The following is a 25147-nucleotide window of genomic DNA, read 5'->3' as shown; positions in this document are numbered from 1 at the left end:
CAGCTTACTTTGTATAAGAGTCTTTAGTGAGAGATCTTGTAAAAGGCTTTCTGAAAATCTAAGTACACTATATCCACTGGATCAGCCTTGTCCACATGTTTACTGACCCCCTCAAAGAATTCTAGTAGATTGGTGAGCATGATTTCCTTTACAAAAACCATGTTGACTCTTCCCCAACAAATCATGTTCATCTATGTGTCTGATAATTCTGTTCTTTACTATGGTTTGAACCAGTTTGCTTGGTACTGAAGGTAGATTTATTGGCCTGTAATTGCCAGGATTGCCTCAGGAGCTTTTTTTAAAAATTGGTGTCGCATAAACTATCCTCCAGTCATCTGGTACAGAAGCTGACTTAAATGATAGGTTACATACCACAGTTAGTAGTTCTGCAATTTCACATTTGAGTTCCTTCAGAACTCTTGGGTGAATACCATTTGGTCCTGGTGGCTTATTACCGTTTAATTTATCAATTTGTTCCCAAACCTCCTCTAATGACACCTCAGTCTGGGACAGTTTCTCAGATTTGTCACCTTAAAAAGAATGGATCAGGTTTGGGAATCTACCTCACATCCTCATACATAAAGACTGGTGCAAAAAATTCATTTAGTTTCTCCCCAATGGCCTTATCATCCTTGAGTGCTGCTTTAGCATCTCAATCGTCCACTGGTTGTTTAGCAGGCTTCCTGCTTCTGATGTACTTAAAAAAATTTTGCTATTACTTTTTGAGTGTTTGGCTAGCTGTTCTTCAAATTATTTTTTGGCCTCCCTAATGATATTTTTACACTCCACTTGCCAGAGTTTATGCTCCTTTCTATTTTCTTCACTAGGAGTTAACTTCCACTTTTTAAAGGATGCCTTTTTGCCTCTCACTGCTTCTTTTACTTTTTTGTTTAGCCAGAATTACTCCCCAGCAAGTTATTCCCCATCTTGTAGTTGTGCGTTTGATTTTTCCTTCCTAAGTGAAGTACTTTGCACTCATCTTTATTGAATTTCATTTTGTTGATTTCAGACCAATTCTCCAATTTGATTGTTTTCAATTCTAATCCTATCTTCAAAAGATCTTGCAACCCCTCCCAGCTTGATGTCATCCACACATTTTATTTGCACACTTTTCACTCCATTATCCAAGTTATTAATGAAAATATTGAAATGCATTGATTCCAGGGAGTCTGTGCTAAACTAACCAGTGTCTTTATTCACACACTGTAAGGAGCTTGATGGAAAAGTCATACGGAATTTTATAGGAACGACTCCAATAGGGTTCTATGGAAATTACTCTGAAAACCTATTGAATTTAATAGATAGGGATAACCTTTCTATAGAATTTTTGAACCATCCTATAGAATTCTCTATGAGGGGGATATAATTCTCTATTAAATTCTACAGGCTGGTTCAAAAAACCCTGTTGAAAGGCTGTCATTTTCTGAAGGACTTTTCCATAAGGGGAGGCTTTAAAGAACCCTTAGAGGAAACTTCAGGTTTCTTGCTGAGTTGACTGACACTTGCTGAATTTCTTGGGTTCCAAGAGTTCCAGTTAATGGAATGGTGACCCAGCACTGGGGGTTTAAAACTTCAGATTATACACTAAGAAGAAAGTGCCATGAGATTTCAGGAAAGGAGAGTCACTTTCACAAGCAGCTTCTTGGAATTCAGGGTAGCACAGAAATAGTTGCACAAAAGCTTGTAATTTTATTGTTGCTTCCTCTTAGGTTTGGTAAGAGGAGAGGAAGGAAGACAGGCCACCTAAAAGGAGAGCCTGGGATGATGAAATTGGAGGTGTTGCAACTACCTGTTTGTAAAGTGAATATAATTTGATTATAATTTTGGTCTCTGCTATATACTTTCACTTAATGAAGGAGGGTCATATAATGAGCTGATTATGGGCAGTGTTCTGAATAAGTGTGTTTTAGGAATATTGTTTTTTGGAAGCAGTGGGATGAGTTCAGGGTCCTATTTTTAACATGGGTCTAGACCAGAGGTGGGTAAACTACGGCCTGTGGGCCACATCCGGCCCATGGGACCCTCCTGCCTGGCCCCTGAGCTCCTGTTCCGGGAGGCTAGCCCCCAGCCCCTCCCCTACAGTTCCCCCTCCCCTGCAGTCTCAGCTCGCTCCGCTGCTGGCGCAATGCTCTGGGCGGCGGGGCTGTGACTCCTGGGCAGGGCAGCTGCAGAACCTGAGCTGACCCGGTGCTCTGTGCTGCATGGTGGCGTGGCTGGCTCCAGCCGGGTGACATGGCTGCCTGTCCTGGCACTCTGGGCGGCATGGTTGTAGCGCCGCCAGCCACCGGTGCTCCAGGCAGCGTGGTAAGGGGGCAGGGAGCGGGGAGGTTGGATAGAGGGCAGGGAGTTCAGGGTGGTGATCGGAGGCAGAAGTGTGGATAGGGGTTGGGGTGGTCAAAGGGTGGGGAACAGTGGGGTTGAATGGGGCCAGGGTCCCGGAGGGGGGCAGTCAGGGTGAGAAGCAGGAGGGTTGGATAGGGGGCAGGGCCGGGCCAGGCCTGGCTGTTTGGAGAGGCATAAGCCTCTGCTAACGGCCCTCCATACAATTTTGAAAACCTGATGCGGCCCTCAGGCCAAAAAGTTTGCCCGCCCCTGGTCTAGATAATAAGACTCCATGAACAAGCTTGTTCACTGGGATCATCACCACTAGACCTTGTCTACAGTAAGAATTTTAGGGAGTTCTCCCACCATTGGTCTAGGAACTGTAGGACCATGATTACCATTATGGATAAGAATGTGCAGCGTTAGGCAACATATTGGCAAAATGGCAAGTAGCTGTTCTCCAATACCACTGCCACTGCTGCTAGCATCACCTGAGCTGCACTGATGCTAGGCTAATAGCAGGAGTTTGCCAAATTTCTAAGTGCAGATGCAGCCTAGTGTATTGGAGGTGCAGATGGACGCCCTGATCGTCAGAGCCCTGGGCGCCTAGGACCCCTGCAATGAGCATGTGCTGCGGACCTGTGGGATCGGTCAACGCTACGCACGGATCATGCGGCGCCTCATGGTCTCAGACACCATCCGATGGTCCAGGGACATCTACATCGAACACATCACTGGCCACTGACAGTACCAGGAGATGTGAGCCGGAGTGACATCGTTCGACTACGAGAAAGGGACCAAGAGACTTTCTCCATTGGATCATATGAACGGGAACCATAAACTCCCTGAACATTGAATCTCACCAAATGAGGGTCAATCCATCCTCATCATCATATCCACTCATTATACCCCACACCCGAGCATAGCCATTATATGAACTTCATACCCTCATAACTCAATGTCTGTACTTTGCCCCCTCAACCTTTTACCTCCAATCAGGGATATTGTAGATTATGTATTACTTATGCCACTCAATCTTAAACCGAACTTCGCACCTCTTGATAATCTGTATGTTATTCCCTGATAACCAGAAACTTCTATGCTTAAACTCTGTACCGTTCACTTTTTAAAAACATCTTAATAAAATTTTTAAATTACTCTGTGTCCCTCCCTGATATTTTCTCCTGCTGCCACATTTTAGTGTTTGTTTATTTACTTAGGGTGGAACTGACTTCCAGTGGAACTTGTGCTCCTAAATTGTTTAAGCATGCGTGAAAGCCCCATTCTTTATTTTACTCTGTCTTTTGTATGACCCAATCCTTTTTGTTCTTTTTCTCCCAACTGACTTCAATGGCTGCTCAGCACTTTTGAAAATTAAGATTTAGTAGACTAACTTTAGGCACCCATTTTTTGAAAGCCTGGGCTTTTGAACCCTTTAATTGCCAGGCTATAGGCAATTAAGTTAGACTATGTCAGTATCTGCCTGTTTTTAATTCACGGATGTTCACATTTATGAAAGTTTACAATCCAGGCTATTTCATCAAGTTTTTCATTAGCACTTTAGTCTCACCTGTTATCCACTGGAAAACTGACTATAATCTTGGGTACAAGAAAGTAGATGGTTGTTTGGGGAATAAGTACCTTCTCTCATATTGCATGCAAAATGTTCTCGAGAGCACACATCCACCTAGCCTTTGGAAGGTGGTTTCCATGAAATGGTGACGTTCAAAACTTAAATGGGATTGTTTCAACTGAAGCCATAATGGGAACCCTATTCAAATCTCTTGACCAACTCAGCTGCCCTCCTCCAATGCAACTCACAGCTTGCAGCTTTTGAAATTTTGACTCAAATTCTATGGGACCAGGCCACACTCCATAGACTAAAATCAGATGTAGGGATTTCCTAAAGAAATCATGCTGTTATGTGCAACCCGCTGAAAATCAAGTTTAAATAGCTCTGTGAGCCAGGGTTCACTTTCAACATTTATGTGCCACTTTAACACAGTCAAGCATTTGACAGTTCTCCTCTCTGTCTTTAACTCATGCTGTTGTACCGTTTTCCATTTCCACACAAACATGTGAGCTAAGCATTAGCCTTAACTCTGAACTTCCTGGCCTAGTGGGTTTGTGGGTGCCACACCTCTAATACACCAACCACAAAGACATGGTTAGCATGTGTTTGTATGGGTGTGCGTTCACAATAGGCTGTGAAACTGTTCACTGAATTGTAAGGGGCTAAAGTTATATATGCTAAGTGACTGCTTTAATCACTCCAAATTTGTTTTAGGACTTTAATAATTTGATTTGACACTAGAGACTTATATTTTTTACTGAGCTGTACACCGACACAAGGAACTACAAATATTAGATAAAGCCGATAAGAAGGAAAGGCAATGTTGGTTCAAATTTTGAAAGGCACTTGTTTTGGCAGCCTGAAATGTTGTCTGAGCACATCTAGTAAGTTGCTTCACTAGCCCATATGTACCCTGCTTTCTTCTCAGAAGGCTGGCAAAATGCTACGAATTTAGGTGGCCTGAAATTCGCATTACTATTATGATTATCCTTCCAAAAATAATGTTGATCATGAAATTCAGTTAGGCTGGCATCAAGGCAGAGTTAGGAAAACAACATCAAAGATCTTTAATTAAAAAAGAGGGAGACAACAGTGCAGAAACAATCTCTGATTGAATTATTTTTAAAAAATATATACCATCATTAAAGAATCAATCACTTCTACTTAAAATACAGAGCTTAATGCACCGATACAAATAATACTCCAGCTGTCACAGGATGTGTTTTGAAAATCTAAAAACCATCTTGAGTTGGGGGTGGGGTGCGGTCAGGTGGGGTGGGAGGAGATAAGGGTGAGCAGACCTGTCTAACTATCTTATTGTGGATCCTTAAACTAAAAACCAGAGCAGACTCCTTTTTAGTTCTGTTACCTTTACATCTATTAAACCGCAATCAGCAATGACTGGTGTAACAAACAGGTTAATGAAGAGTTGCTTTAACAAAAAAGAAATTAAAAAATGAAAACATTATATGTCACTTCTTTAAAAATCCATCCTTGTTCTGAATGATAACAAGGTCTATACAAGTTTTTTGGCTAAATGTGCTGAAATCTGGGCCTGTGGCTAAAAAAACTCAGTTAAGAAATATATATTCTGCAAGAAAACACTGTAGCCTTGGTGATGAACTATTGGGCATTCTTCTTTCTTGTCACTACAGCTCAGTGTGCATTCTCCTTCTATAGGCACATGAGATAAGCTGAAGGGATAGGTAGGGCTGGTGATGAGCTATAACCGCTTTCAAGTACAACTGTCCATAATGTCCCAGAAGTATGAGAACAGAATAGGCCCATGGTTCATATATTTGACTGAGGTTGGTCTTCAGTAAAGAATATTCAGTAAATATGTCCTTGGTGTTTGAATACTTATTTCCCCACTTCTTAAAAGTTGTTTTTGTGAAAATGTAGGGTCATAGAGAATTACCCACAATGAATGCAAATAATTTTGAAACACGTCTTTTTTTTAAGTGTACACACCATAGTTTGATAATACATGCATCAATTTGATACATTCTGTGGTGTGGAAGGAGCAGAAACATGCAACCCCTATGAGTGGGGCAAGGAGTTTTTATGGGGAATGGGGGAGAGGAAGCCACATGTGAAGACAGGAGGCAGTCTAAGTAGGAATGAGGTTCATTCCCAAGTGGCGTGCAAAGTCTGCCAAAGTTCCTGTGGTGCTTGAAAGTTTCACCTTAGTCCCTGCAGGGATCACAATATTTTTAAGTACTCCAGCCACTTAGCAATATTGAAACATTATTTTATAAACTAAGGGAATTCCCATGCAAAGAGCTTTGTTAATTTGGAATTACATTTGGAATAAATTTACTCACTTTAACTAAAAAGTCCTCAACAGAATATTGTCATTTTCTCAAAAGATACAAACTGCTTGAAAATTCCAAGATAGTGTTCTACTTGATTAAAGTCCCCCTCTCACTCCATTCAAAAGTATTCAACTGCATGGTTCTGGTCACCCAAAGAACATAAGGCCCAGAAGTGCCACTTTGAGAAAAGCTTCACACCAGTTAATTAAAAGCAAGTTATTTGTTTTTGTGGTCACTAAAGAGATGAACGTGTAGTGGCTGTATGAATTAATAAGCTTGTCTCAATGTGGCGCTAAGGGGACAGAGTTAAGGTCATTTTTATACTTTTTGAATGATTTGTTTTTACATGTGGAATTTTAACTTGGATTTTCCAGGTTTTCAAAGATTTGAGATTATTTTACCTTAACTAGAACTGAATGACGTTATTTTTTTTTGTGAATAACCATATAAAGTTGTATTTTAAACTTACAGTAATCATAGGAAGAATCTTTCCTAGTTTTTTCCCTACTACAAACATATATCAAACGAATATTGAGTGTTGTTTGCACCCTAATTTCAGGTTAACCTCACCCCAATCATGAAACTTAAATCTAAATTGCTTATCTCTTCAAAGAGGGACTTTCCCAAGGAAGCAAACTCATATTGTGAACAACGTAATTACAATTCTGCAAGGAGCTCTTCAAAAGATGGCAATGCTGAGAGAATGGTTGCATGACCCAATAAGCAAATCAGCTCTGGGCAGGGAAAGGACCTCTGGGATTTCATGTATATAGTTGTGGACTGTCTAAAATGGATCTCTTGTTTACTAAATATTATAAAAAATAGTTGCTTTTTGCTTTTTCATACTCTGGAAGAATAAAAAGGATTTTTTATTAGCTCTGTGGAAACTATTGAAAAGTAGGTCATCTACCCAAAGTGCAGCCAGATAGGCTATTCAGCAGTCAGAGAGGGAGATAAGCATGAGTGAGTACAGGCTAGTGTGGAGTAGCTGTCTAAAAGACTTGGTAATAACTGTAATTAAGTTCTAAGTTTAGATATATTAATAATTGCTAACTACATGTGGAAGTACATGGGGCTGCGAGCTTGCTAAATTTGTACATGAATGGGAGATGAGGAAAATCTAGGTCATATGGAGGGTATGGTCTGGCTTCTAGTGTACTCATACCCTATGATGATGTTAGGGAGCATTGTGCTGTTTGAGGTGCTGTATTTCTAAGAGATGTAAACTCAAAATCCCAAACACTTATAGTAACTAAAAACCAAATAGCATATTCTCAAGAGCAGGTGTGTTAATTTAATGCTCTGCCCAAATTCTTATTTGGTGATTGCTTAGGTACTAGGATGATGAAGGCCATATAAGAATTTATGTAAATGATCTTCTGTACTTTTAAGTGAAATAAATATTCTTTGATTCCTCTCTGTGCACTGTTAAAAAGTTGCTGTATTTCACACCAGAAGTGGTTGCATTTCATTGATGGGCAAAGTGTTTCAAAGTGGTCATTTGTAAAACTCTCTAGGGTGCTTTGAGATGAAAGGTGGCATATAAATGCAAGAATAAGGAAATTAATTATAAGATCTTCTTTCAGGACATACACTTGTATGTGTAGTTTAGACTCATCAGCTGTATCACATAGAATTTTCTAAGTATATTAGGAACAAAAGGAATCCTAACAATGGTATTGATCCATCATAAGAACAGCCATACTGGGTCAGACCAAAGGCCCATCTAGCCCAGTATCCTGTCTTCTGACAGTGGCCAATGCCAGGTGCTTCAGAGGGAATAAACAGAACAGGTACTCATCAAGTGATCCATCCCCTGTCACCCGTTCCCAGCTTCTGGCAACAGAGGGGGACACCATCCCTGCCCGTCTTGGCTAATAGCCATTGATAGACCTATCTTCCAGGAACTTACCAAATTCCTGCTATAGTCTGGGCCTCCACAATCCTCTGGCAAAGAGTTCCACAGGTTGACTGTGTGTTGTGTGAAGAAGAACTTCCTTTTGTTTGTTTTAAATCTGCTGCCTATTAATTTCATTTGGTGACCCCTAGTTCTTGTATTATGAGAAGGAGTAAATAATGCTTCCTTATTTACTTTCTCCCCACCAGTCATGATTTTATAGACCTCTATCATATCCCCCCTTAGTCATCTCTTTTCCAAGATGAGAAGTCCCGGTCTTATTAATCTGTCCTAATACGGAAGCTGTTTCATACCCCTAATCATTTTTGTTGCCCTTTTCCAATTCTAATATATCTTTTTTGAGATCTGCACACAGTATTCAAGATGTGGGCACACCATGGATTTATATAGAGACAATATGGTATTTTCTGTCTTATTATCTATTCCTTTCCTAATGATTCCCAACATTCTGTTAGCTTTTTTAACCGCCATTGCACATTGAGCAGATGTTCTCAGAGAACTATCCACAATGACTCCAAGAGCTCTTTCTTGAATGGTAACAGCTAATTTAGACCTCATCATTTTTATGTATAGTTGGGATTATCTTTTCCAGTGTGCATTACTTTGCATTTATCAACACTGAATTTTATCTGCCATTTTCTTGTCCAGTCACCCAGTTTTATGAGATCCCTTTGTAACTCTTTGCAGTCTGCTTTGGACTTAACTATCCTGAGTAGTTTTGTATCATCCACAAATTTTGCCACCTCACTGTTTACCCCTTTTTCCAGATCATTTATGAATATGTTGAATAGCACTGGTCCCAGTACAGACCCCTGGGGGACACCACTATTTACCTCTCTCCAGTCTGAAAACTGAGCATTTATTCCTACCCCTTGTTTCCTCTCTTTTAACCTGTTACTGATCCATGAGAGGAACTTCCATCTTATACCATGACAGCTTACTTTGCTTAATAGCCTTTGGTGAGGGACCTTGTCAAAGGCTTTCTGAAAATCTACCAATGGAAATGATAGAACTGTCAACAATAATTCAGAAAAGGCAGAAGTATTCAATAAATATTTCTGTTTTGTGTTTGGGAAAAAGCAAATGATATATTCTTATTGCATAATGATGATATACTTTCCATTTCATTTCAACAGTAACTAAGGAGGATGTGAAACAGTGGCTACTAAAGTTAGACATTTTAAAATCTGTACATCTGGATAATTTACATCCAAGAAGCTGGCCAAGGAGCTCTCTGGAACACTGAGGGATGAAGGAAAGCTAATGTTGTACTAATATTTAAAAACCGTAAACAGGATGACCCAGGCAATTATTGAATCTGGGCAAAATAATGGAATGGCTGATAAATACTTGATTAATAAAGAATTTAGAGGAGGGTAATATAATTAAAGTCAATCAACATGCATTTATGGAAATGGATCTTTTTAAACTAACTTGGTATCTTTTTTAAAAATGAGATTACAAGTTTGGTTGATAAAGGAAATAGTGTTTATAGACTTAGACTTGTGTAAGGCATTTGACTTTGTTCCACACAGTATCTTGATTCAAAAACTAGAATGATACAGAAACACGTTAAATAGATTAAGAACTAGCTGATTGGTCACAAAATGTAATTGTAAATGGGAAATCATCATCATAAGCAAGTTTTGTTTCTTAGACATTGGTTCTTGCACCTATATATTTAACATTGTTATCAGTGACTTGGAAGTAAACATTACTGATACAGTTTGCAGGTGATATAAAGACTGGTGGAGTGGCACATAATAAAGAGGACAGGTCATTGATTTAGAGCAAGCAAACAATATTCATTTCAATACAGCCAAAGTTAAGGTTGAAGAACAAAGAATGCAGGACATACTTACAGGATGGGGAACTCTATCCTGGGAAGCAGTGACTCTGGAAAAGACTTGGGGATCCTCATGGATAATGAGGTGAACATGAGCTCCCAGTCCGATGCTATGGCCAAAAGTATGCAATTTTTGGATGTTTAAACAGGAATATCAAATAGAAGTAGAGAGGTTATATTACCTCAGTATTTGGAACCAGTGTGACTCCTACTGGAATACTGTATCCAGTTCTGGAGTCCACACTTCAAGAAGTGGATATTCACCCACGAAAGCTCATGCTCCAATACATCTGTTAGTCTATAAGGTGCCACAGGACTCTTTGTCACTTCAAGAAGGTTGTTGATAAATTAGAGTGGGGCCAAAGAAGAGCCACGAGAATGATTCAAGGATTGGAAAATATGGCTTATAGTGATAGACTCAAGGAGCTCAATCTATTTAGCCTACCAAAGAGAAGGTTGAGAGGTAACTTGATCCTCTATATAGGGAACAAGAATTTGATAATAGAGGATTCTTCAAAGTTAGACAGACAAAGAAATAGCAAGATCCACAATCTCTGGAAGCTGAAGCTAGACAAATTCAGACTGAAAATAAGATGCAAATCTTTAACAGTGAGGGTGATTAACCACTGGAACAATTTACCAATGGTTGTGGTTGATTCTCCATCACTGGAAATCTTTTTTAAAAAAAAAGGGATGTTTTTCTACAAGTTCTGCTCTAGTTCAATCACAGTTATTGGTCTTGAAACAGCAATTAATTCAGGGAAGTCCTACAGCCTGTATTAGGCAGGAGGCCATGCCAGATGGTCACAATGATCCCTTCTAATCTTAAAAGTATCTAAATCTGCATGTTGGTTGATTCATTTGTCTCTTCAGGCTGAGCTTTAGCTGTCAGATCATGTGCTGCGGGTCACCTCTCTCCCCTGTGATAGACATTCCTTACCACGCCACAGAAAAAATATTACCAACATTTCACAGCTTAAGAAGGGGAAAATTCTGGACATATTTTTGCTATAATTATGAAGCTACAGATATTTTTAGTATCCCATTACTGCAGGGGAACATAGAATTATAGGAAACAAATGTATGCTGACACAGGTCCTTTGCAGCATTAACCAGTATAGGAGACTGGAAACGTGGAACTTAAACTTCCTCCTAATCCTTTTCTCTAAAATATGGTGGGTTTTGCAGTGGGTCCAGCCTCCAAAATCTGTAGGTATCTGTGGATCTTAGTAGACATGGGAGGAGCAGTGTTACTCATGTGCTGGCCCTGTTTCCATTCTGGCCTCCTTTAACTTCTGGTAACACTAATCTCTTGAGTCTCTCTTTTCCATGCAAGTGGAGGTGGTTCAGGAAATGCTCTGAGACTCAGAAGATGGCTCCTCACTTGCTGGCATGGCCCACTCTATAGGAGTGTACTGGGCCCTCACTGAGGCCATGAATGGCGTTAACAAGTGCTTTGGAAAATAAAAGCAACATACTGTGTTTCACTCAAAAGAAAGGAAATAGGACAGAGGGAAAAACACAGAGAGGGGCCTCATCTAGATGGGCCTTTAACCCCCCCTCAACTATGGGAACCTGTTCCTAATACCATCTAGCCACCAATGTGGCTGAGGGTCAGATCATGTTACAACTATCCAGTGATATGCTGGGAAGACTTTTGGAGGCTCTTCTGGGTCTCTGGTTAAGTCTTCCACTAAACTAAAGGGAAGGTTAGTTAGGATGATTCCCCTGGCTCCCAGTAACCAGCCTTTCGCTGGCTCCTGAGAAGTCATTCCTGCCAGAGATGATTTAGCCATGGTGTCCACAAGGATTGCATGAATGCTGTGTGTTTGTCTTTGGACTGGATTACATTATATCAAATGCAGGTATTTTAAAAAAAAAAAAAAGTTCACTTTTACCCCCCACATTTCAAATTAGGAACATGAGACAAAAATTTCCCAAGCATTTAAGTGGCTATGGATCCTAAATCCCATTGACTTCAAATGGGTCTTAAGCACCTTTGAAAACTGTACCCAGAGGAATCCTGTTGAATCAGACCAGTGATGTAGCCTGACACTGACACTACCAGCTGCTTCAGAGGAATTACAAGAAACCCTACAGTAGGTAATGATGGGATAGGCTGCCCCCAGGGGAAACCTTCCTCCAGAACCCCAATAGTTAGAGGTTCATTTAAGCCCTGAAGCAGGAGGATTTATATTCCTTCCAAACTGCACAAACTGAACTTTGCGTTACATTATTGTATACTCAGTATAGTTTTCAGGTACGAAGCATAAACATTTCCAGTTAAGTGTAAGTTGGTTTGCCGGGTGGCATTGCCTCCCTCCTGGGCTATGGTTAGTAGAAAGTACTTGTGTATAAATGAAAACACAGGAGTAAATGCTCTGACCTCTCAGCCTGCCTCTGCAAATGCACTGCACATCTGGCATAGGATACGTCACAGTGTAAGGGTGGGAGGATATTTGTGGGAAACCTATTCAGATATTGGCAGCACATCACTGAAGCCAGGATTTTAAAGTGTGTTCTCCTCTCTGGTCTAGTCTTTACTCAGGCTACAATAACTTGGTTTGGCCCCATCCCAAGTGACCAGCCAAACTCTGTTTAAACTGAGTTTGCTGAAACTATGTTGCAGCTGAGTTTAAAGGTTACCAATCTTTGAGATCAATCCTGCAAACCCTCTGTGCGTTGAACTTAGGGTGACCAGATGTCCCGATTTTATAGGGACAGTCCTGATTTTTGGGTCTTTTTCTTATATAGGTTCCTATTACCCCCCACCCCCGTCCCGGTTTTTCACACTTGCTGTCTGGTCACCCTAGTTGAACTCCAATGGAAGACAACAGGAGTTGTGTGCAGGGAGGGCTTGCGGGATCAAGCCCTTTGTGTCTAAGCCAGTGGGGAGTGGTGGGAGAAGAGAGAGAGACTGTGGACCTGATTCTCATTGGCCTCCACCTGGTATAATCCTTTACAGCAACGGAGAGTGAGTGCGAAGTGGACGTAAAACATTTCCATTCTCTTTTAGTAGCCTTTTGCACTGGTGCCAGTGACAGCACAAGCCTTATGGCCATGGTGAATCAGGCCCACAGTGTCGATCACTGAACACAGGCCCCTTTGTATTAGCTTATTTTGCAAAGTGTAACTTTTTAGATCAAAGGGGATGCTCTTTTGTATGTAGCTCCGCCTTTGCTTTCCCTTTTGAGCTAACACCCTCGCTGTGTAACCTGTCTGCCTAGTTAATATGAATCTCACTCACTATCTTGCACCCAGAAAGCTTTTGTTCCCATTATTTTACTGAGAGAAAGCAAGTCTTTTTCAACCCTATCACTGTGAGCCCTAGTGGCTGTCCTGAGCCGGTGGAGAACTTCAACTTTTACCAAAGAAACAGAATACAAGCCAAGTACAAACCTGTCTTCAATCCATGTATTAAAAAGATCTACTTAATAAAAGGTTCTTTACCTTCACAGAAGATATCATCTGCTTCTCCAAGGATAGTCAGATCTTCCTCTAGGTGCTGCATCGTGGCCACAGCTCAGCCAGAGGTAGCTGCTACAGAGCTGAATGCTTGAATTAGTTTCTAGGCTACAAGAAGGCTATTTCCTTTCACCAGTTTCCTAAACATTTTGGTGGTGGCAGCTTCCGCATTTGCACTTACAAAAACAGCCTCATTCATATGAATAAGGCTTCTTGTTTTTAGCCATAGCCTTTGAGACTGGGTTTGAGGTGGGGTGTTTCTTTTTGCGAGAGAGAAGAAACCTAGAGGGGAGATGCAGACAGAACAGACTCAGATCAGAATGCAGACTGCATTCATAGCCTGATTGCAGTGAATACTGTTCTAAAGCAACATTGTCCAGCATGCATGTAATTTAAAAGATGAGTGGGGGGGTGTTTTTGCATATGAATGTGAATGTTTGTTGGTGGCAATGACAGAACCAGGGAGTAATTTGCATTCATCTTTCTATAGAAAAGTTCAGCTTCACTACAGGGACAATTCAACTAGAGTATACCACCAGGCTTTATGAGTGTCATGTGTTCAGTGGACACTTTTAAAATTAGCATATTAAGACTGATAACAGTTTTTCCTTGCGTTTGAAAATTAGTACCTGCTGAATAGATATAGTTAACACTGAACTCAGCTGTAGTCACCATCTCATTAACAAGAATGCATCGGTGGCTGTACCGTGGGGACATACTGTCCTCATAGTTAAGCTCCCCTGAGTCACCACTTGTGGTGCATCACCATCCTAAGATACTAACCAACTTAATGCTCTGAGCAGGGGTACAAAATTAGAACACCGATAAAGCCGAAAGTCAAATCTCATTTAGAGTTGAATATCAGAAATATTTCAATGTAAAACTCAACCCTGACGATTTTTCTGATTTTTATATCTGCCACATCACCTCTCTCATATTGGAATTATTGAAGCTAGTAGATTTACTCCTGGAGTCTGTGAGAATCCTATGCCTGCCTGACTGACTGACTATCCTCTTGCCTTGTAAGTTTCTGCCTGATAGAAGAAAACTCGTGCTTAAGTGTATACACTTGAATAGTCCTACTGACTTCAGTGGGACTACTCACATGAGTACAATTATTCATGTCTCAGTTTTCAGGACTGGAGACTTAGAGAAGTAATCTCCCACATTTATTTATTTATTTATTTTTGCTATTAGGACTTATTATTCTTTCAAGGACAGTGATGCCAATTGACTTTCATCTTGCTAGTATAGTGGCTGTACCATTCTGCCATACCCTTTAATGACAAAAACACTAAATAGCAATTCATTCACTTCACCATCCAGTAGGTGAGTTATGAGCAAATGTGAGTGCAGTAGTGATTATTATTCCCTATTTTAAAGCACATTGTTGCTTTTACGCATGGTAGAAGTGGCATGTTATTGCACTCTTTATTTTGTCTTGTGATTGTGCTTTTATATTTCTGTGAAAATAAATTCTTCAGTGTACCATGCAGGCACTGCAGGTTTTATGTGACTTTTCAATGGTTTCAATTGCACAAGTTACGCCAGTACATCTCAGACAAAAATAAAGCTTGAAAAAAAACACATTATAAATTTTGCTCATAGTGATTGTAAAAACATGAAACAGAGATCTTTGCTCACATCTGCCCAAAATGGCAGCAACCCTTGGGCACCCAGAATGGAAGTTAGCACAGCAATGTAGCATAATAATAAATTGTACTGACAGAAGATACATACTTATTTTCTAAGAACCTCTTGGCAGGATCTACCTCCTATGTGGCAGGCTGGGAATCAGGCTGGCTTCCTCTACAGCCACCCTCTAGGTTCTGGGTTTTGATGAGACCCTTCACTGTCCTCATCTTCCAGTGACTCTTGCTCACCATCAGGGGCTCAAGTCTCCATAAGGGTATTAGGTAAAAAATCCCATCCAGCTCTTCATAAAATGGACAGGTCATTGCTGGTTGCTCTGAATATTTTTCTTAGCTGTCTGTTCTTTATATTGCATTGATAGGCACCCCAGTTATGATCCGTTCTGGCCATCTACTTTGAGATCTCCTTGAACAGTATATTTTTTATTGCAGTGGTTGATCACCAGAGCTGCCTGCATTGTCACGTCTCCCACATGGTGAGGAGACCAAAGATCTCACCATGGCTCCAAGAGGCTGCTCGATGCATGTTGTGAGAAATCTGGAGTAGTAATATTGCAATGCTGATACATTGGAATCCAGCAGCAAATGGGCCAATCTTGGCCCTGTGCCAGTTTTTAAATGGGGGAGGGGACATCTGGTCAACTTGACCCCAAAGCAGGGGAGGGCACACAGGTCACTCCTGGATGCCCACAAAGCACTGTGGGGGGCGGTAACCATTGGAGGACTACCAAAGTAATGAGCAGCAGCAGTGTGTCCACATGAACCGCAATCTGCACTAATTCAATTTGCATCAAATTTAGTACACATTGAAAAGAAGACTCCAAAATTCACAGCAAGTAGGAAGTTTAGGGATTTAAGGATTTGTTTCACCGGCATTTTCAATCTGCACTAACTCGAATTAGTCTGGACTAAACACCCTGTGCAGACAGGCCCTGATGTTATAATTTCTTCAGGGCAGGGACTGTCTTTTATTATGTATTTCTACAATGTCTAGCACAGTGGGGCTTGATCTCTGATCTCAGTTGGCGCCTCTAGGTACCACTGTAATACAAATAATACACAGAAGAAGGAAGGAGGCAACGTTGTGGGAAGACAAGTAGAAGAGCAACGGAGGGTGGGATTGGGAGGAACAAGAAAATAAATCAGCACAATATCAGCAGCAGAGAGATGTGAGAATAGGAAAAGTGACATGAAGTGCAGCTGCAGGGGGAAGAAATCAGTTTTGGGGAAAGAGAAGCTACCGCCAAGAGAAAGGATTAGCAGGAGAAAATCCACAGCACTTCTAAATGCTGCCTCCAGAGGAACAGATTATGTTCAGGAAGTAGTAGGAGTGATAGGAGGATCAAATCAGCTGAGCTACCATGATGGGTGGAAGGAGAGAAAAAAACAAAGGGTGAAGAAGTGAAGGAGAAACAGAAATGGTGAAGAGCAGAAGGGAATGGTGCACATTTATTTCTATAAATTAAAATGCTTCCTGGATTGCAGCTATTTGTTTAAAAACAGAAGTTCTGTGGCAGAACTCCCAGAACCACATCTGGATTTGAGAATTAAAATCCGCCAGCTAAGGCAACTCTCTTGCCTTATCATCTCCCTTTAACACTAAGGGCTTGGCTACACTTGCAAGTTGCAGCGCTGGTAGAGGCTTTCCAGCGCTGCAATTAGTAACTGTCCACACCTGCAAGGCACATCCAGCGCTGCAACTCCCTGGCTGCAGCGCTGGCTGTACACCTGGCCAGGTTGGGGTGTAGCGATTGCAGCGCTGGTGATCCAGCGCTGCTCATCAAGTGTGGACACACACCAGCGCTTTTATTGGCCTCCAGGGAATAAGGAGATATCCCAGAATGCTTTAAACTAAATTACTCCCTTTGTTTTGTTATGCAGCCTCTCTTTGTTTTGTTGTGAACCTCCGGAGGAGCTCCGTTTCGCTCCGTTTCTACCGGAGCTGCTTATCAGCTCCTGTTTGCTGTGATCAATCTGTGAACAATCAAATGAGATCCTCCTCCCTGTTGTGAACGAGCTCTGTGGAGCTCCTCCGTTGCTGCTGCTATCTAAAAAACAAACACAGCTCCTGTTTGCTGTGATCATCTGTACTTGGCTGTAAACAATCAAATGAGAGGCAGGCAGGGAAACAGCGGGGAGTCGTGTTGCCTACATGCTGTTTGCAATTAAGAGTTAAGACTAAGGGGTCGGAAAAATGTTCTGATTTTTCAAGTCAGGAAGCTAACACACAGTGTTGGCTCCAAAAATCCACTCTCTCTTTCCCCCCGCTCCCTGTCACACTAGACCCCACTCCACCCCCCTCTTTTGAAAAGCACGTTGCGGCCACTTGAATGCTGGGATAGCTGCCCATAATGCATCACTCCCAACAGCGCTGGAAATGCTGCAAATGTGGCCACACACCAGCGCTGGTAGCTGTGAGTGTGGCCACACACCAGCGCTGCTCCTACACAGCTGGATGACTAGCGCTGCAAACTACCAGCGCTGCAAACTGTAAGTGTAGCCAAGCCCTAAGGGTATGTCTACACTGCAGCTGGGAGTGTGCCTCCTAGCCTGGGTAGACAGATTAGTGCTAGCTCAGCTGGAGCTGGCACACTAAAAATAGCAGTGTAGATGTTGCAGAATGGGAGGTGGCTTGGACTAGCCACCCAGCTTCAGACCCAGGGAGTCTGGCACAGGCTTGGACTCAGGCTCGAGCCACTGCCTGAGCTGCAACTTCCATACTACTAATTTTAGAAAGCTCACTCAAGTGCTGCCAGCAGGCATCTGTCTTGCCGGACTGGGAGATTCACTCCCAGTTGCAGTGTAGACGTACTCCTGGGGGCCCCACTGAATTTAATGAGGCCAGGACTTCATCCTATAAGGACTAATGTAGGGCAAAAGAGTCTTGCACTTTTATACTCAGGTTTCTGTGTTTGATTCAAATAAACCCCAAGATTAGTGATGTCATACACGGGATTATTCAAAATACACAGCTCCCCTAAAAGGAAATAACAGGAGAAAATACCCTATAAAAAGATGCTAACTTCTGTGTATTGCCCTGTCTATGTGTCTCATTTATAAATTCAGCATAGAAAGTTTTAGCCATTTAACAAAGTTTCTGAAACACTAAGGAACAAGGAAAACTGTCCTGGTTATTGTAGCCCTTTCCTTTCGTACTACATTTCCCCTAGGATTTAAAGTTATTTCCTTGTGCACGGTTTTCAATCGCCCCATCCGGATGCCTGTTACGTTGACAGCCCTTTTTTCTTTTATTTTCAGGAATTAAAAGGCATCAAAAGCTGTTTTCTTTCCAGAAAATAACTGTCACCCGAATGAGCACTAACTAGCCTGGTGATGAATGATAATGACTCAACTTCCACTTCAAACACACAAAGAAAAGTCTTTTTGATTTGTTCTCATTTGCCACACTGTCTTCCCTTAAATGACAGGATCATGTACAACATCATCACTGGCTTGTGAAGTTTCTCGCAGAAACCTGTCTCAAAAGGAAAATCAGACCTCTTTATTCAAGATGAAATGCTTTAATGTGGGAAATGATCTACATAACACTGCAGTGGTTCTGCTCTATCTCCTGTTCTCCCTGCCCCCTTCTTTGGCTGTTTTGTATTTGGGATTTTTGCAGACCAATTTATTTGCTTTTTTTCTGATCTCAAGCATCTAAGCTAAAACAGCTGCCCCCTCCCTTCCTTTTGAAGCAGCAACTTTTCTCGTTCCCTCCCTACTCAAGAAGTATTTTATATCTTTCTCTTTGATACGTTTACAAACTTTGTTACTTTTATTGTCACCTGTTGGTTAACTCAGTGCACTCCCTTCCTGTCAGCAATTACCAAAAGACTCATTTTTCTTCGACATAACCACATCTGATGCCTGTTATCACAGAAAGTTACCGCCCATCCTCAAACAGCCTGTAAACAAAAAGTGAAGGGTGACCAGTGAAGTGTTAAAAACAAGGGTGGGGAGCGTGGATCAGAGAAGTAATAGAAAGCAGCTTATAGAAAAGCTCTCCTTTAGCAACCTTAACTCTGTTTGCTTTTGTTTCTCATTCCTTCTGCAACCTATTGAAAAAGAGACCTGTCACATCAGCCTCTGTGAGATAGTATAATATAGCCACAAGTGAGCATTCATTTCAGTAGGTAATTCAAAACTCCTGTGTGACCAATATTTTGAGTGTCATATCAGCAGTTAGAACTCTCAGATCCAGAAAACCTCTAAGAACTTGACCCTGCTCTAATTGAAGTCAATGGGAAAACTCCCATTTGCTGTGAATGCATTGGAAAGATGCACCATGTTAGAAAGGGTGCTAGGGCAAACATGATGTTAGAAATGACAGCATCTCATGCAGATGGGGACCAGTTGCGTTTAAATATGTCTTAGCTGATCATAGTTAATCAGATTCCACCCAGGAAAAAAAAATCAAGTTTAGTATGATGTTAGTTAATGTTTTTCTCACGTGTTTTCCCAGTGTAGACAAGGCCACCTGACTCCAGTGATGGAGGACTGGGCTCTCCAGCTATGAGCCTGGTCTTGTTGGGGAAGTTCCAGCCTCTTTCAGAGAAGCCACTTGCCAAGCCAGGGAAAATGTGAGGAAGAAATATTTTGTAATTATTCACTTTGACTAAACCAACATTCAGTATTGACTATTAGCTAATTAGTACTGAATAGCAGAGCTGAGCACACATTGATATTTTGACATTTGTTCTTACCTCAAATTGTGATGAAAAGTAGCAATATCAAAACTTTTCACGGAACAAGAAGTTTCACCAAATTAATTTGGAAATGTCAAAACATTTCATTTCTAATCAGTTCCATGTTAAATTGTATCTCCCTATGGTGCCTCAGTGCCTGATGGGAGGAGTGGTCTGTGTTCCTTGCTTAATTTATAATGAAAGAGGTGCCAGGACCCAAGCAATTTTTTTACATTCATAATTGATGCAGTAAGCCCAGAGGTGCCAGAGCTATGAACAGTCCCAGCTGCGCACAAGCCATAAGAATTTTGATACCTATGGCCGGATTGCATGCAGCTTACAGGAAAAGGGATATGACTGGGTCACACTGCAGTGCCGAGCAAAAGTAAAGGAGCTGAGGAAAGTGTACCACAAGGCAGGGGAGGAAAACTGTCGCTCTGGTGCTGTACTCCAGACCTGCCATTTTTATAAGGAGTTGGATGGTATCCTAGCTCGTGACCTTACCTCCACTGCAAAAAGCACCATGGATATTTCAGTGGGTCTGGAGCTAGTGGAAAGTGTACCTAACCCAGAGGAGGAAGTCATTGATGAAGAGGTGGAGTCTGAAGATGGAGAACCCCATGATGCGTCCAGTCAGAGCAGTTCTGTACTCCAGAAGTGTCTAGCCAGTCTCTGCAGTCGCTCTCAGGTGAGACAGAAGCAGGAGAGCAGACCCCTGGAAGTGGTTTTGCTTTGTGAAGTTCTGAAGTGGGTTGAGGGCAGAGACATGTGGAAGGCTGGCTTTGCTTGTATGTGCTGGGAATTTCCCCGCACAGCTAGGCAGTTCAGCAGAACAGGGAGTTTATGCACTCTGAGATTTCATGGGAATTTTCCACAGAGACCTCTAGGAAACTTTCCTTGAGGTACTCAACAATCCTCTGCCAGAGGTTCCTTCGCAGAGCTGCCTTGTTCCTTCCCCCATTGAAAGAGACACTTTCCCACGCCACTCTGCAATCACTTGGGCAGGGATCAAAGCTGCACACAGGCGAGCAACATAGGGACCGGGGCGGAAGCCACAAGCGTGTAGCAGATGCTCCCTTGCTTCCCTGCTTACCCTCAGAACTGAGATATCTTTCATAGTGACCACCGCCTGTGGAAAATGGTAATACAGTTTAGAGTGTTGCCACCCCTTAAGTGACCTGCAACCTTTTCAGATTGCTTCAGTGCAATAAAAATGCCCTTGCCCCGGAGTTCACTCACCATACTTGGGGTCTTCTGCCTCATATGTGCTCGCCTAGGGTCACTGAGAAAGTGATAGGTATGTTACCAGCAGTGTGTTAATGTTACTGTTTCAATGCTCTGTGTGTACCTGAAAATAGCTCTACTGTTTATGGTGAACAATATGTTTCCAGATTTCACCTTGAGAAACAGCCCTACAGCAGCAGAGCATCTGTGCAAGATAGGAAACTGGCTGAGACGGACCAAGGAAGATATGTTCCAGATCGTGCTGCAACAGTCAGAGGCTGAAAACACTGAACACAAGAAGTGGAGGGAAAGTGAAAAGCAGGAAAGAGAAGGATACTTACAAGAGGGATGCCACAGAGAGGCTGATTTAAAGTTATGGATTGTCAAACCGACATGCTCCAGACTCTCATAACATTGCAGACTGAGCAGATGCATGCCCGTCCTCTCCTTCACAGCATTGTAAACTCTTTCCCATGCACTCCCCAAACTCCCCCTGCGCATTCCTTTCCACCTTCTGGCACTTTGCGCTTTCCTCTACACTCCACCCCCACAGACAGCTGTTCCAACGAAAGCTGGACCTATACTCAACTATGAAAGTCATCCCCCTTCTGAATTCCATCCCCCCCCTGCAACTGTGTAGATGGCTGTGTGTGTCTGTGTGTTGGTGTGGTTTTTCTGTCAATAAAAGCAGTGTTTTTATTAATACTCTTTCTTTATTTTCCCACAAGGGATGATACCTCATGGCACCATGCAAATTAACACTTTTATTAGTCCCTTGCATTGAATCCTAGGCCTTAACATTCACAGTTGCTTCATAGGCTTCCAGGTTTAAGTAATCATTACAGTCCCAAGCATAGCAACAACCGTTACTGGTTTTCTTGTTGGAAGTGTTGTTTCCAGGCATCCCCGATTCATACTGCCCCACGTTGCGCCCCCAACTAGGCCTGGTATCTGGCTGCTCAAAATCAGCAGCCGGGCGGTCTACCTCAGCAATCCACCCCTGAGAAAACCGTTCGCTCTTCCCTTCACAAATATTATGCAGTGTACAACACGCGGTTATTACCATTGGAATATTTTCCTTGCTCAGGTCTAGCCTGTCATATAGGCATCTCCAGTGCGCCTTTAAGTAGCCAAATGCACATTCAACGGTCATTCTGCACCTACTCAGCCTGTTGTTGAACCGCTCCTTACTGATATCTAGGTTTCCCGTGTTCTACGAAGCCCTACGAACGGTTCTACGAAGCCCTTAGATCCTTGTACGGACCTCGGCCTTCAGGGAGTTCCCCTCTACTGGACTTAGATGGTGTAACTCTCATTACTGAGAAGACTCTGATTTTACAGCGTTGGGCTGAGCATTTCCAATCCGTACTGAACTGCCCATCTTCCATCAATAATGAGGCGATTGACAGAATGCCCCAGGCGGATATTAATTACAGCCTGGACGTTCCACCATCAGAGACTGAAACCCTACAGGCCATCAGTCAGCTGTCTAGTGGCAAGGCCTCAGGATCTGATGCGATCCCAGCAGAAATCTATAAGGATGGTGGTGCAATGCTTGTTGACAAACTCACTCAGCTGTTCCAGTCCTTCTGGAATCAAGGGTCCATTCCTCAGGAATTGAAAGACGCGTCCATCGTACACCTCTACAAGAGGAAAGGAAATCAAAAAGTCTGTGATAATCATAGAGGAATATCACTGCTTTCTAGCGCAGGTAAGATCCTTGCACGAGTGTTGCTGAATCGCCTGATTGACCACCTGGAACAGGGTTTACTACCCGAGACACAGTGCGGCTTCCGCAAAGAGCGTGGCACTGTGGACATGATCTTCGCAGTTCGACAGCTCCAAGAGAAGTGTCAAGAGCAGAATCGTGAACTGTATACCATCTTCGTGGATCTTACCAAGGCTTTTGACACTGTCAGTCGCGAAGGTCTGTGGCGCATCATGTCGAAGTTTGGGTGCCCTGACAGATTCATCCTGATGGTACGTCAGTTCCACGACGGCATGACGGCTCGTGTTCTGGACGACGGAGAAGCTTCAGAGGCCTTTCCTGTCACAAACGGCGTCAAGCAAGGGTGTGTGTTGGCACCGACCCTGTTCAGCATAATGTTTTCAGCCATGCTGTCAGACGCCTTTCAGAACAGTTCCTTGGGAATCAGCCTGAGATACAGGACTGATGGGAAACTGTTCAACCTGCGAAGACTCCAGGCTGTCACCAAAATAAAGGAGACTGTGCTAAGAGACCTTCTTTTTGCTGACGACTGTGCCCTGAATGCTGGATCAGAGCAGGAAATGCAAGCTAGCATGGATAAATTCGCAGCAGCATGCGATAACTTCAGCCTCCTCATCAACATAAAGAAAACCGAAGTGATGCACCAGCCAGCTCCGAAAGCCCAACACCAAGAGCCCACCATCATAGTGAAGGGACAAAAGCTGCAAGCAGTAGACCAATTTACATACCTTGGCAGCACCCTTTCTCGGGCAGTGACAATTGACATCGAAGTCAACTGCAGAATCGCTAAGGCAAGTTCTGCATTTGGCAGACTGTTGACCAACGTGTGGGACCGCCGTGGAATAAGCCTTGCTACAAAGCTTAAAGTCTACCGAGCAGTAGTGCTAACTACCCTGATGTATGCCAGTGAGACTTGGACTGTATACAGGAGGCACGCTAGGCAACTGAACCACTTCCACATGACTTGTCTCCGCAGACTTCTGAGGATCCGGTGGCAGGATAAGGTGCCAGATACAGAAGTCCTCTCCAGAGCAGGCCTGCCATCAATTTATACTCTGCTTATGAAAGCCCAGACACGCTGGGCAGACCATGTTGTAAGGATGCCAGACCATCGCATCCCCAAACAGCTCTTTTATGGTGAGCTGTCTCAAGGAAAGCGATCGCACGGGGGACAAAAGAAGCGATATAAAGACACGCTGAAAGCCTCTCTTAAGTCCCTGGATATTGACATCACCTCCTGGGAAACTCTGGCACAAGATCGATCGACATGGCGTACGCTGATCCATCAAGGCTGCCAGACATCTGAAGCCAGAAGGATAACTATTGCACAAGAGAAGCGAGCACTCCGTAAAGCCAGAGCTGTAAATGTAGTAACAGTGGTGCCCACACATGTCTGCCCGACATGTGGCAGAACATTTCGTGCCCGTATTGGCCTTATCAGCCACCTGCAGACACACTGTGGACAGCTCACAACCTGCTAGATGTCAAGGTCTTCTTCGAAAACGATGGACGAACATCATCACTGATATCTAGGTTTCCCGTGTATGGCTTCATGAGCCATGGCATTAAGGGGGACAATGGGTCTCCCAAGATGACTATGGGCATTTCTACTTTCCCTATGGTGATATTCTGGTCTGGAGAAAAGTCCCTGCTTGCAGCTTTCTGTACAGACCATTGTTCCTTAAGATACGTATGTCATGCACTTTTCCAGACTACCCCATGTTAATGTCAGGGAATCGCCCATGGTGATCCACAAGTGCCTGCAAAACCATAGAGAAGTACCCCTTCTGATTGATGTACTTGGTTGCAAGGTAGTCCAGTGCCAGAATTGGAATATGTGTCCCATCTATCGCCCCACCACAGTTAGGGAAACCCATGTCTGCAAAACCATCCACAATGTCACGCACGTTGCCAAGAGTCACAGCAGGATGTGATTAATGGCCTTGCACACTTGTGTTAACACAGCACCAGTGCTTGACTTCCCCACTCCAAACTGGTTCATGACCGACTGGTAGCAGTCTGGAGTTGCCAGCTTCCACATGGCGATTGCCACGCTCTTCTCCACCAAGAGGGCAGCTCTCATTCAGGAGTCCTTGCACTGTAGGGCTGGGGCAAGCTCAGCACACAGTTCTATGAAGGTGGCTTTCCACATCTGAAAGTTCTGCAACCACTATGCATCATCCCAGACTTGCATAACTATCCAATCCCAGCACTCTGTGCTAGTTTCCCGAGCCCTAAATCGACGTTCCACAGCATTCAGCTCCTCTGTGAATGCCAAAAGCAATCTAATGTTGTTGCTGTCCGCTTGGACACCATGTCAGGCAACTGTGACTGCCGTTGCCTTTGTAATGTTTAGAATAACTCCACTGCCACTCGTGCTGTGCTAGTGAGAGCTAGCAGAGCAGTGCAGGGTCCATT

General features: G+C 42.9%; 1 long non-coding RNA gene across 1 annotated transcript in view; it reads left to right on the top strand.

The window, feature by feature from the left end:
• Positions 1-21703, top strand: part of LOC123365349 — a 94327-nt gene extending 72624 nt beyond the window's left edge. The window contains exon 3 of the long non-coding RNA XR_006577536.1: positions 21168-21703. This is a non-coding gene — a long non-coding RNA (uncharacterized LOC123365349). The remainder of the gene's footprint in view (positions 1-21167) is intronic.
• The last annotated feature ends 3444 nt before the right edge of the window (positions 21704-25147 follow it).

Source organism: Mauremys mutica, chromosome 2, assembly GCF_020497125.1.
Source record: "Mauremys mutica isolate MM-2020 ecotype Southern chromosome 2, ASM2049712v1, whole genome shotgun sequence".
NCBI lineage: Eukaryota > Metazoa > Chordata > Testudines > Geoemydidae > Mauremys > Mauremys mutica.
The sequence above is the reverse complement of the archived record's forward strand: the minus strand, read 5'-3'. Positions and strand labels throughout refer to the sequence as shown.